At 53.5% G+C, this 12,963-nt stretch overlaps 1 protein-coding gene across 3 annotated transcripts in view; it reads right to left on the bottom strand.

Moving 5' to 3' along the window:
• Positions 1 to 12,560, bottom strand: part of ZNF512B (zinc finger protein 512B) — a 52,716-nt gene extending 40,156 nt beyond the window's left edge. For 2 of the 3 annotated variants that reach the window (XM_077335896.1, XM_077335897.1), the window contains exon 1: positions 12,347 to 12,560. The gene's annotated coding sequence lies outside the window, so the exon portion shown is untranslated. The remainder of the gene's footprint in view (positions 1 to 12,346) is intronic. The other variant, XM_077335895.1, reaches the window with a different exon arrangement.
• Between the last annotated feature and the right edge of the window lie 403 nt (positions 12,561 to 12,963).

Raw genomic sequence — 12,963 nt, 5'->3', positions numbered from 1 at the left:
GGGGACCTTGAAGTAGGTGTTTTATCTCAAAGGAACTTTACGAGCAGACTTGAAAGGGAAATTGCTCAGTTGCAAATTATCACAACACTCAAAACAATGGAATCCCCGGGGGCTGAACAGGGATATTGGTTTCTTGTCTTGCTAGGAATGCTAATCAGCCCTTAAATCTGCATTCTTGACTATCTTCCAGAAGGGCCATATACACTCTTTATTTGATTTCTTATTTCTTATTTAACAGATTAGAATAGAAGACTGTAATGTAACATAATGAAGAGTAGAATGTAATGTAGTTTATAATAGTAGACTGGAATGTATTTCTGGTCTCTGGGTTACAAAACTAATTGTCCCACTTCAAAGAAGGTGCTGTAAGGACGCCATGCTTGAGAGGAGATGGATGGAGCGTCATGGCAGGGTTTCCATTAATTTATTTCACCATTCCACAATTAAGGATACATCTGCCAATCAATCTCCAATTCTGATATATTTACACCATATTTCCCCACGGAATTAAGCCCAAACAAATGGTGACCATATAAACTAAGCTTGCTATTCCGGCTTGGCCTTTGAACCTGTTAAACACCTTCGTTATGCTGTATGCTAATTTATTGCTCATATCTATAGGTGTGGACTGGTAACTCCCATCCCATTGTATCTGAAGAAGTGTGCTTGCACATGAAAGCTTATACCTTAAATAAAACTGTGTTGGTCTTAAAGGTACCAATGGACTCAAATTTTGTTCTACCATGAAACGTTGTACTTCATAGGCAAGCTCTTTGCCAGCTCTATGACCTGAACTCCTTTTAAGGAGCTGAGACACCTTCAAAAAGACAATAAGGCTAGAAAAAGTGGAAGGCAGAAGGGAACCCAGAAGACCCAACAAGGGATGGAACGACTCACTCAAGGAGGCCATGGCCTTTGGTTTGAGGAAAACCTCAGTGGGGTACAATGGCATAGGAGGCCAAACTGTAGCTCCCCAGATGACCGTGGGCTACAGTTCCCATGAGCCCCTGCTAATATGGCCAATAGTTCATGGGAATTGTAGTCCATGAATATCTGGAGAGCGACAGTTTGGTCAGCACTGGTCATGAACTCATAGGGTCACCGTTAAGTCAGAACTGACTTGATGCAATTAACACTGAGAGAGACACATTACAGTGGATATCCAAACACAGTGAGTTGTTGTGCATACCTGTTCCAGCTTGGTGGAGTGGTTAGGAGTGTGCACTTCTAATCTGGCAAGCCGGGTTTGATTCCCCGCTCCCCCACATGCAGCCAGCTGGGTGACCTTGGGCTCCCCACAGCCCTGATAAAGCTGTTCTGACTGAGCAGGAATCTCAGGGCTCTCTCAGCCTCACCCACCTCACAGGGTGTCTGTTGGGGGGAGAGGAAGGGAAGGTGAATGTAAGCCACTTTGAGACTCCTTCGGGTAGAGAAAAGTGGCATATAAGAACCAACTCTTCTTCTTCTTCAGTAATCTCAGGGCTCTCTCAGCCTCCCCTCCCTCACAGGATGTCTGTTGTGGGGAGAGGAAAGGGAAGGTGAATGGAAGCCACTTTGAGACTCCGTCCGGTAGAGAAAAAGCGACATATAAGAATCAACTCTTCTTCTTCTTCTTCCCAGCGGTATGGCATATGATGTCCACCCACCCACACAAACCACTGTCCTCCCTCCCTCATTCTCCGTTCACGGCTTGCCCTTCTCTAGACCCCATTTGCACGATTCCAGCTTCCGACATTTCCCGGCTCTTCCCTCAGTTCTAATCCCTCGCTGCCAGGCCTTAGCAGTGCCCGAGCGATCAGGAACGAAAACCATCCCGTCATTAAGAGGGCGTTCGTGAGTCCCACCCCCTCCCCTCCCCTCCTCTCCCACTCCTCCTGTGTTTTCGCTTCCAGTCAATTTCCCAGGTATTCTGTCTAATGTGGTCTCAGGCAGCTGGCCAGGCCGCCAGCTTGGTTGACATTATTAATTAATAGCCCGGTTGCTGCAAACGATCACGTTGATGCTGGGGGAGGGGGAGGGGGAGGAGAGTTAGGGCAGCCCTAGAAATATAATGAGCTTTTGATCCTGAAGAAGTGCTTGGCTTGAAAGCCTTGGGTCGCTTTTCAGGTTTGGCATTATAATCCGGTGGCGCGCATCTGCATGTGTTTTAGATGCTAAACCAGACTTCCCGCAAGAGGGACTTCGCGGGAGTGAGACCAGCTGCAGGTCCCCTACACCAATGGTCTGCAACCCCCGGTCCGGAGACCGGTCCTGGTCCGTGGATCAGTCGGTACCGGGCCCCAGCTCCTCCTCCTCCCCGGCTGCTGCCTCGGGGGCTGCTCTCCCACTTTGCCCCCGGCTCATGTATGGTGCTCTCTGGCGGCCCCCATGGCTGGGGCACCCCCCAGCATGTGGCAGGAAGTTAGGGGCACCAGTGGGAAAGCAAACGGAGCAGGGGCTCAGGCGGCGATGTCTCTCGGCAAAAGACTACCCCCCCCCCGGGCCTCAGTAAAATTGTCAAGCATTGACCAGTCCCTGGTGATAAAAAGGTTGGGGACCACTGCCCTACACAGCAGAAAAGCTTGCTCTGTCAGCAATGGGGTTCCAGACTCCTGAGAATTGTATTGGGGGGGGGGGGAGTGCCCAGACTATTCCAGGTAGAGGGAGGGAGGAGATTGGAAGTGGTGAGAAGGAAGGAAGGAAGGAAGGAAGGAAGGAAGGAAGGAAGGAAGGAAGGAAGGAAGGAAGGAAGGAAGGAAGGAAGGAAGGAAGGAAGGAAGGAAGGAAGGAAGGAAGGAAGGAAAAGAGCTGGGGCAGGTTGTACCCTACTTTTCACTACCCGAAGGAGTCCTGAAGTGGCTTACAAACCCCTTTCCCTTCTCCTCCCCACAACAGGCACCCTGTGAGGTAAGTGGGACCGATAACAGTTCGGAGGCATTTAGGACTGGCCCAAGGTCACCCACGTGGAAGAGGAGTGGGGAATCCAACCCAGTTCTCCAGATTAGAGGCTGCCGCTCTTTAACAACTACACCCCACTCACTCCTCACAAACAGAAAAGCACCCGGTAGGATGAAAGGTTTTCTATTTGCCTGGATTTCTACCTGCAGGGAACATCCAAAAATGTGAACCTCTTTGATCTTCCATTTTCGTTTTGAAACAGCCCGGTCCACTCTACCAAATCAACCTTAGATGTAAAAATGTCCCCAAACATTAAAGCATTGGGGGAGAAACCGGCAAAGGGGGGGGGGGGGTGCTATGTGAGATACATGCAGTTAAAAAAAAAATCAATCCTAAACTTTTCCAGTTTTAACACCATAAAACACATAATTATAAATTGAGCAGTGCTTAACTTTGTGCTATCTGGCATATTTATTTATTAATGAAAACATTTATGCCCCAATTTTCATCATGGTATAAGGCAGTTTTCCATAATAGTTTAAAACAGGGGTAGTCAACCTGTGGCCCTCCAGATGTTCATGGACTACAATTCCCACGAGCCCCTGCCAGCATTTGCTGGCAGGGGCTCGTGGGAATTGTAGTCCATGAACATCTGGAGGACCACAGGTTGACTACCCCTGGTTTATAAAACCCTTTTTGGTTTACAACCAAAACTAAAATACCAAACCTCAAATCTGCTTAGGTAAGGATGAATGCCTTGGTTTCCTACAAGCAAAGTTTCCAACACCCTGCACCTAATCCCGCAGAAAGAACCCTACACCCTGTGTGGTCTCAGCACACGTACCACAGTGTTTGCCAAGGGAGAAGTAGGCACAAACCAAAGTTGCAAAAGAGAAGCCCACATGTTCGTAGTAAACAAAAAGGAGGGTATTGTTTGGACAGGAACTGTCACGGGCAGTCACCGTAGGCCATGTAGCATATTTCGGTATCAAGTTAACCCTATAACTCTGGGGGAATTGGGGCACTGGCACCAAAACCTACTGCAGAAAGTTAACTGTGGACGATACCTGTGGGCGTTTGAACCCTAATTGTGTCCTTGGGTCTGCAGAGCATCAGGGAACGATCACAGACTGATGCTCTGGGCTGTTCGACATGAAAATCTTTACACTGCCCAATTTGACTTCCGTGAAACCTTGTCTTCGAAAGTCTTTGATGCATGTGGCGCAGAGTGGTAAGGCAGCCGTCTGAAAGCTTTGCCCATAAGGCTAGGAGTTCAATCCCAGCAGCCGGCTCAAGGTTGACTCAGCCTTCCATCCTTCCGAGGTCGGTAAAATGAGTACCCAACTTGCTGGGGGGTAAACGGTCATGACTGGGGAAGGCAAACCACCCCGTATTGAGTCTGCCATGAAAACGCTGGAGGGCGTCACCCCAAGGGTCAGACATGACTCGGTGCTTGCACAGGGGATACCTTTACCTTTACCTTTTAAAGAACATATTTCACAGGAGGGCTCCCGCTGGCAGGCCCCAGATTCCTCAATGTTTGTCTAAGCCAGCCTTTCTCACTTTTTTCTTTTACTGCAGAGAAACCCCAGAAACACCCTTCAGGCTTCGAGAAACCCCAGAAGTGGCACAACCGTGCCGAATAGGAAGCAGAGCTGTGGACATGCCCATCCAAGACCCCTCCCCTTCCCACCCCTTCCAGGCCCATCACGGGACGTTTTGGGAGGGGAGGGTGAGCCGACATGGCCATATATGGCCAAGTCACCTGATGAATGTTTAACACACTTTAAAAATATTTAAGGAATTAATTATCTATTCGAGACACCCTTCCGCGGCCATCAGAAAACCCCAGGGTTTCATGAAACCGTGGTTGAGAAAGACGTATCTAAGCCTTTAAACTGATTCAGAATTCTACCACGGGATTCCCACCTCCATGTGTAAATATTCATTTATTTTTTTACTGAATTTATACCCCGCCCCTCCCGATTGTTTCTCTACGTTACTTATAGACCGCCTTTCTCACTGGGATTCAAGACGGATTACGCAGAGTGAGTCAACACAGTCAACAAAAAGGGCCGTTCAGTGGCCAACGCATTGGGTGATGAGAAGCCTGGGGCCCTCAGAAAGACTGCAGCCTAGAGAGAGTATCCACATGACAAGTCAAGTGGTACAAGAATGATATAAACAGGATCCTGCTTACAGTAGGCTAAACACAGCAGTGTAGACCAGTGGTCCCCAACCTTTTTATCACCAGTGACCACTCAATGCCGGGGACCACTCACCGGGGACCACTCAACGCCTTTTACTAAGGCCCGGTGGAGGGGGGGGGTAGTTTACTCCTCTACTGTCAACCACTGCCCTGACGCTCTCTGATCGCTATGGTAATGTTTAAACATCCCTTCAAAATAAGATACAGACATGCCACAACAATGAAGTGTGTTGTAAAAGGCCGGGGGGGGGGAGGAGTCCTTCGGGGCTCACCTCCAATTAGTCGAAGGACCACATGTGGTCCGCGGCCCACAGGTTGGGGATCGCTAGTGTAGACCACTGTCCTTAATTTATCCAAGCAAGTTTGTCAAACCATATTCTACAGTGAAACCCTAAGACTTGCACAGAGATGACCTCCTGAAGAGCTCAGTTTTCTAATCATGTCATGAGAAGAGCCCTGCTGGACCACACTAAACACATCTAGTCCAGTAATTAACTCCCACCCATCTGGAAAACCCTTTCAGGGCCGTCAAGAAACCCCAGGGCTTCGTGTAACCCTGGTGGAGAAAGCCTGGTCTACAGCAACTAAAAACTTACAAAAATGCAGCCAGTACTTACTATTATAGTAAAATGTCCACAAGTTGTGGAATAACAACATTCACACAGTAGTAATAGCATATATATTTTTTAATCTCCTGAATATTCCAAAATATATACACACACATTCTGCCAGTATGGGGTAGTGGTTAAGAGTGTTGGACTGGTATTTGGGAAACTCCTCATTTGTGCCGAGATTTGCTGGGTGACCTTAGGCCAGTCATACTCTTAGCCTAACCTACCTCGCAAGGCTGTCATGTGTATAAAAAGGGAGAGAGGAGAATTATGTCAGCAGCTTTGGGTCACATTAGGGAAGAAGGTGGGGTACAGGATCCTGCACTAAGCAGGGGGTTGGACTAGATGGCCTTTGTGGCCCCTTCCCACTCTAGGATTTTAGGTGCCTAGTTCAGCAGTGGAAGGGGCTGCCTCAGGAGGTGGGGAGCTCCCCCTCACTGGCCGCCTTCAAGCAGCGGCTGGACAGATCCTTCTCTTGGATGCCTAAGGCTGATCCTGCACTGACCAGAGGGTGGACTAGATGGCCTGCATGGCCCCTTCCCACTCTAGGATTCTGTGAGTCTAGTTCAGCAGTGGAAGGGGTTCCCACACTAGGATTCTATATATCTGAACTGAATTAATATATTAACTGAATTGGCACGATTCTCTAGTGTGTTCATCATCATCATGGACACACTGGAGAATCCAGCTAGCCCTAGGAATGGGACCATCAGCACACAAGGATGAGTTTTAGGACATTCTGAACTCTTCCTCTGCATTTACAGCCTATGCAGGTCAATCGTAACATGCATCCCATTTTGGACATTCACTGTTACAAATATATATTCTCCCTGGCTTTATCTCATGCTTTGGAGGAGTTGGCTTCGTGGGAAGAGGGGTGAAGTGGAAGAATAAAGGGGGGTTGCATGAACCATTGCTCAACCATCAAATTGCCACTTTGGCCACTGTATTAATATTAGAAGAAGAAGAAGAAGAAGAAGAAGAAGAAGAAGAAGAAGAAGAAGAAGAAGAAGAAGAAGAGTTGAATCTGCTTTTCTCTACCCGAAGCGGCTTCCAATCGCCTTCCCTTTCCTCTCCCCACAACAAACACCCTGTGAGGTGGATGAGGCTGAGAGAGCCCTGAGATTACTGAAGAAGAAGAAGAGTTGGTTCTTATATGCCGCTTTTCTCTCCCCGAAGGAGTCTCAAAGCGGCTTACAATCACCTTCCCTTTTCTCGCCCCTCAACAGACACCCTGTGAGGTGGGTGAGGCTGAGAGAGCCCTGAGATTACTGAAGAAGAAGAAGAGAAGAAGAGAGCCCTGATATTCCTGCTCGGTCAGAACAGCTTTCTCAGGACAGACCCACAAGACATAAACATTGACAGCTTCAAGAGGGCACTGGATAAACACTCAGAAGAGAGGGAGCCACAAGGTCTAGATGGAACACTCTATCTTTGGCAGGGGTGCTCTGTCTTCTTGGTGCTGGCGGGGGGGAGGCGGGGCAAGAGTGGGAGGGCTTCTGGAGTTCTGGCCCTGATGGTGGACCTCCGGATAGCCCCTGTGCTTTGGCCACTATGGGACACAGAGACTTAGACTGGATGAGTCACTGGCCTGATCTACCTATGATCTTATTTTCTCATAGGGAACACAGGTCCATCCAAGTCTATTAGCCACAAGGTATGGATGGGACACTCTGTCTGGGGCAGTGGTGCTCTGTTTTTTTGGTGCTTGGGGGGCCACAGTGGGAGGGCTTCTGGAGTTCTGGTCCTGCTGGTGGACCTCCTGGTGGCCCCTGGCCACTGTGGGGCACCAAGTGTGTGACTGGATGAGCCATTGGGCTGATCTCAAATGGCTTCTCTTCTGTTCATTTTCTTGTAAACTGAAGTATTACGTTTTCCCCTCCCATATCCCATCAGATGTGTACAAACCTCCCCCTTTCTGTTTGCAACTTCCTTAGGGCGATATTGTGGGATGTGGCATGACCCTACACCTCCAAAAAGCTCCAGAGAGCCTATATAATTCTCCTCTCCCCCACAGAACCCTCACGACAACCCTGCGAGGGAGGGGTGGCCAGGAGCTGCCAACGGCCCAACCTTATCCTGTGAGCTTCGCGGGTGGACAGGAATTCGAACCCAGAACTGCCTGTTCCCAGCCTCGCCCCTCAACAGCCGTGTGGACGTGATACAAAGGAACCGATTAAATCAAAGCAACCTGCGTTTCCTTCAGGAGACATTTTTAAGGAAGGAGGAAAAAAAAAAAACAGAACGAAGAATCTGTGCTGCGTTTTTTAACAAACAGCTTTCCTGCACGGCAGTTTTAAAAGGATAAGCTGGAAAACTGGTCTAATTCGGTTCCGGCAGCGGCCCTGCGCACGGCTTCGGAGGCTGCGTTTCCAGAAGATTAGCAAGCTGCCACCTTCGGCACCATGCTGCTAACGCGCAGGCAGAGCTGGCGCAAACCACGGTAATTGCTGAGGATGTTCGATGCCATTGATCATTTCTGACGGGAGACGAGGGGGGAGGGGTCGGAAGGCTGCCCGCCCACCATGAACCGCTGCAACAAATGTCCAGCCGCACCGGGGTGGGGATCCCGGTCCCCCTCACTCGTTTTGGGTCAGGAAATCACAACGATCCAGGCGGCTTTTGCCACTGGCTCCCAAGGAGGCCCTGGTCAACTCCCCATCCTGAAGCCTCCCTTTTAGGCCTGGGAAATGACGGCAGCGCTTCACAAATCAAAGATGCTACGAGAGTTGTCTAAAGCAGAGGCAGTCAACCTGTGGTCCTCCAGATGTCTGTGGACTACAATTCCCATGAGCCCCTGCCAGCAAAAGCTGGCAGGGGCTCATGGGAATTGTAGTCCACAGACATCTGGAGAACCACAGGTTGACCGCCCCTGGTCTAAAGTGCCTGGTGTACGTCAGGGAACGACCCCTAAGCAGCCGGGTGTAAATACTGCTTGTCAGCGTAATGCTCACCGTAGCAAAACCTCCCAACTTGACACAGAGGGGGAGAAGGACCCTTGTAGGGGTTCCCTCCTTCTTTCTTCCGCCCTGTCTGCACCAAGATTTCAGCCCCCTTTATCCCACTGTAACCTCACAAGTATCGATGTATGGGGTACCATCAACTCAGGCCTGGATGGCCCACCGAGGAAGACAAGGGTCTGAACACAGGCCTTGTGCTTTTGTTCCCCGGCGTGGATGGTCCAATCTAATCTGATCCCGTCGGATTTCAGAAGCTAAGCAGGGGGTCAATATTTGGATGGGAGACAACCAAGGAAGGCCAAGGTCACTGGGAAGAAGGAGGTGACAGCCAACCACCTCTGTTTGCCTCTTTCTTTGAAACCCCGTAGGGTCAAACGACCCTTTCACAAGGGTCGCGGCAGGGCAAGCAGCTAGGCCAGGAGAGCGCCATCCACACAACAGCCTTGCGGGGTAGATTGAGATCGAGTGTTCATCTGTCTGGAGCAGCGGAAAAGAGCGAGATCGGCATCGTGGGACAAGAGGCAGAACTGAACTGAGAAACCCTGGGAAAATACCAATTTAGATACAGTCCTGAACCATGGATCTTCACACCATTGGTCACGCCATTGAAAGAGCCCTTGCATGATTTTATGGTTGGGGGTCACCACAACACGAGGAACCGTATTAAAGGGTCACGGCATTAGGAAGGTGGAGAGCCACTGCCGTGGGGGTCACTGTATGTTGGCTATGGCTTGACGGCAGAAGGAAAACACCAAGATCCCTACCATAAGAAGCTTACAAAGAAAAAGGAAGGCAAATCAGGGATTTACAAGCCAATGCTGGGACACGCTTTGAACAGTCACACAACCCAATGCCCGCTTCAGTCCATGAGCTGCCAACGGCCCAGGAGAAACTTACGCGAACTATCACAGCTACTAGGTCCACCTTTCACGGAGATAAGAAAGAGGAGGAAATTAAGAAGAGCCCTGCTGGGTCAGACCAGGGGTCCCTCCAGTCCAGCCTCCCGTCTCACACAGGGGCCAGCCAGTTCCTCTGGAGGGCCAGCAACAGGGCAGAGAGGCCGAGGCCTTCCTAAGGACATCAGGAGAGCCCTGCTGGGTCAGACCAGGGGTCCATCTAGTCCAGCCTCCCGTCTCACACAGGGGCCAGCCAGTCCCTCTGGAGGGCCAGCAACAGGGCAGAGAGGCCGAGGCCTTCCTAAGGACATCAGGAGAGCCCTGCTGGGTCAGACCAGGGGTCCATCCAGTCCAGCCTCCTGTCTCACACAGGGGCCAGCCAGTTCCTCTGGAGGGCCAGCAACAGGGCAGAGAGGCCGAGGCCTTCCTAAGAACATCAGGAGAGCCCTGCTGGGTCAGACCAGGGGTCCCTCCAGTCCAGCCTCCCGTCTCACACAGGGGCCAGCCAGTTCCTCTGGAGGGCCAGCAACAGGGCAGAGAGGCCGAGGCCTTCCTAAGGACATCAGGAGAGCCCTGCTGGGTCAGACCAGGGGTCCCTCCAGTCCAGCCTCCCGTCTCACACAGGGGCCAGCCAGTCCCTCTGGAGGGCCAGCAACAGGGCAGAGAGGCCGAGGCCTTCCTAAGGACATCAGGAGAGCCCTGCTGGGTCAGACCAGTGGTCCATCCAGTCCAGCCTCCTCTCTCACACAGGGGCCAGCCAGTTCCTCTGGGGGACCAACAACAGGGCAGAGAGGCTGAGGCCTTCCTAAGGACATCAGGAGAGCCCTGCTGGGTCAGACCAGGGGTCCATCTAGTCCAGCCTCCTGTCTCACACAGGGGCCAGCCAGTTCCTCTGGAGGGCCAGCAACAGGGCAGAGAGGCTGAGGCCTTCCTAAGAACCTCAGAAGAGCCCTGCTGGATCAGACCAGGGGTCCATCTAGCCCAGCCTCCTGTCTCACACAGGGCCAGCCAGTTCCTCTGGAGGGCCAGCAACAGGGCAGAGAGGCTGAGGCCTTCCTAAGGACATCAGGAGAGCCCTGCTGGGTCAGACCAGGGGTCCATCTAGTCCAGCCTCCCGTCTCACACAGGGGCCAGCCAGTTCCTCTGGAGGGCCAGCAACAGGGCAGAGAGGCTGAGGCCTTCATAAGACCATCAGGAGAGCCCTGCTGGGTCAGACCAGGGGTCCATCTAGTCCAGCCTCCCGTCTCACACAGGGGCCAACCAGTTCCTCTGGAGGGCCAACAACAGGGCAGAAAGGCCAAGGCCTTCATAAGACCATCAGGAGAGCCCTGCTGGGTCAGACCAGGGGTCCATCTAGTCCAGCCTCCCGTCTCACACAGGGGCCAGCCAGTTCCTCTGGACGGCCAACAACAGAGCAGAGAGGCTGAGGCCTTACTAAGAAGCCCAAATCACTGCCTAGGCCAAGACCGATCCAGGCACCATGTGATCCGACCAGCGCATTGCCACATCCACCCTGTGGCGCAACCAGTCACCGGGGTTCCCTTCGTGGGACACACATCACTTCAGAAATTGGTGGTGGTCCAAATGGGCCAGTTCGGAGTCTTTTTGCCCAAAGGGTCCCCATCGTGCCTTTCCCCCTCACCCCCTGCTCACTGCCCAGCCCTGATCTGCCGGGTCGACCTCTCACATCTCTTTGTGCTTCCTCTCGATTCCCGGGCCAGGCCTCTTTTTGCCCCACACCAAAGTTGGCCTCCACTGCCCTCGGGTCGCCTGCCCGTCACAGAATCCGACCTTTCCGGGTGAGCCAAAGCCCACCCCTCCCTCGGCCAACCTCCAGGCATCCTGCTCAGGAGCACCACACCTGTACCCCACCTGGTCCACTGCAGGGCAGCCCCCAACTCTGCACGGAGAGGGGGTTTCCCACCAGCTGTCACCGCAGGGGTGGAGGGTCCCGGTGGGGGAGAGCCCAGCTCTCCTTCCCAAACCGCCCCCCGTCCAGCCTCGAATCCTCCTTTTCACCTTCTTCCGTCCACGCATTTGGGGTTATTTTTTATTTTTCCCACCTGAACTATTCTTCCTCCTTCCCTCCCCTTCTTCCCCTTCCTCCTCTCCAACATCTCTCTCTATATATATCTATATTTCCAAAAATGCAAAGGGTGGAGCATGCCCATAGATTGCCCCCCCAGATCTCTCTCCTTGCAGGGGCAGAGCGTGGCGGAAAGACACCCGGAGGAGCCGGGCGGGCACGAACTCACGCGCGCCAGCCAACATGTTGTCGGGTTTGTTTTTCCCCTTCCGAGAAGAAGAAAAAAAACAAAAAAACACGAGACTCCAGTGGAAAATCGCCTAAAAGCAGGCGCGGGGGGCGGGAGGGGGGATATAGGGAGAGAGGAGGGGCGGCGGAGGGGGGGGGGGTGGGGGGCTCCGCTTGGAAGCCAAACCGGCGCGGGGGTGGGAAAGGGAGCCTTCCCTGCCCGGGCCAAAAGAGAGAGAGAGGGGAAAAAAGCAGCGAAGCAAAATGGCGACTTTTTATGCAGAAGGCAGGCGAGGGAGGAAAGCGGGATGGGGGAAGAGAGGGCAGGAAAGGGAAAGCGGAAAGGGAAAGGAGAAAGGGAAAGGGAAAGGGAAAGAATGTTGCCAAGAAGCGGCCGCGGGGAAAGCGAGCGGGCGGACGGGCGCGCGAGGTTGGCCAGGCCGGGCCGGGCCGGGGGGCCGGGGATGGCCGGCGGGAGGCTGCGCTGTGCTGCGCCCGGCAGGGCAGGGCTGGGCTGGGCGGCGCGGGGGGCCCCTTACCTGGCTCGCTCGCTCTCCCGCCTCCTCCTCCTCCTGCCCGGGGCCCCGCGGGGCGCGCACCTCCCCGCAGCCGCGCAGCCACCGCCGGCTCATGCGCGGACAGCCCCGCCCGCCGCCGCCGCTTCTCCTCCTCCTCCTCCTCCCTTCTCCGCTGCTGCTGCTGCTGCTTCTTCTGCTGCCGCCTTTGACAGTTTCGCAGGCGCCGGGGGGGGGGAGAGGAGGAGGAGGAGGAGGACGGGGGGGGGCGCCGGCGACTCGCCGCACGCAACTCTCGCGGTATTATTTTAATCGGGGCCCAGGCGAGGGAGGGAGGGGGGGAGGGATCGGCCCCTCCGAGGCTGGGGGGGGCGGGGGGGAGAAGCGCCCCGCCCCGGGCAGGTGCGCCGGCGAGGCGGAGGGCTGTCCCCCTTTTGCGCGGCGGCGTCGGACGGAGGAGACTGGCCAAGGAGGGGAGCGAAAGTTTTTGGGGCAGCGCGCAAAAGCGGCTGGCGTCGGAGTGACTCCGGATCGCTGGACTGTTGCAGCGGCGCGGGAAAGAGGGGAGCGAGAAGATGGGCCGCCTTGAAAAGCGGACCCGGGAGGCGGTGGAAGGAACGGCTGGCGTCGGAGTGACTCCG

The sequence above is a fragment of the Paroedura picta genome, chromosome 4 (genome assembly GCF_049243985.1).
Source record: "Paroedura picta isolate Pp20150507F chromosome 4, Ppicta_v3.0, whole genome shotgun sequence".
Classification (NCBI taxonomy): Eukaryota; Metazoa; Chordata; class Lepidosauria; order Squamata; family Gekkonidae; genus Paroedura; species Paroedura picta.
The sequence above is the reverse complement of the archived record's forward strand: the minus strand, read 5'-3'. Positions and strand labels throughout refer to the sequence as shown.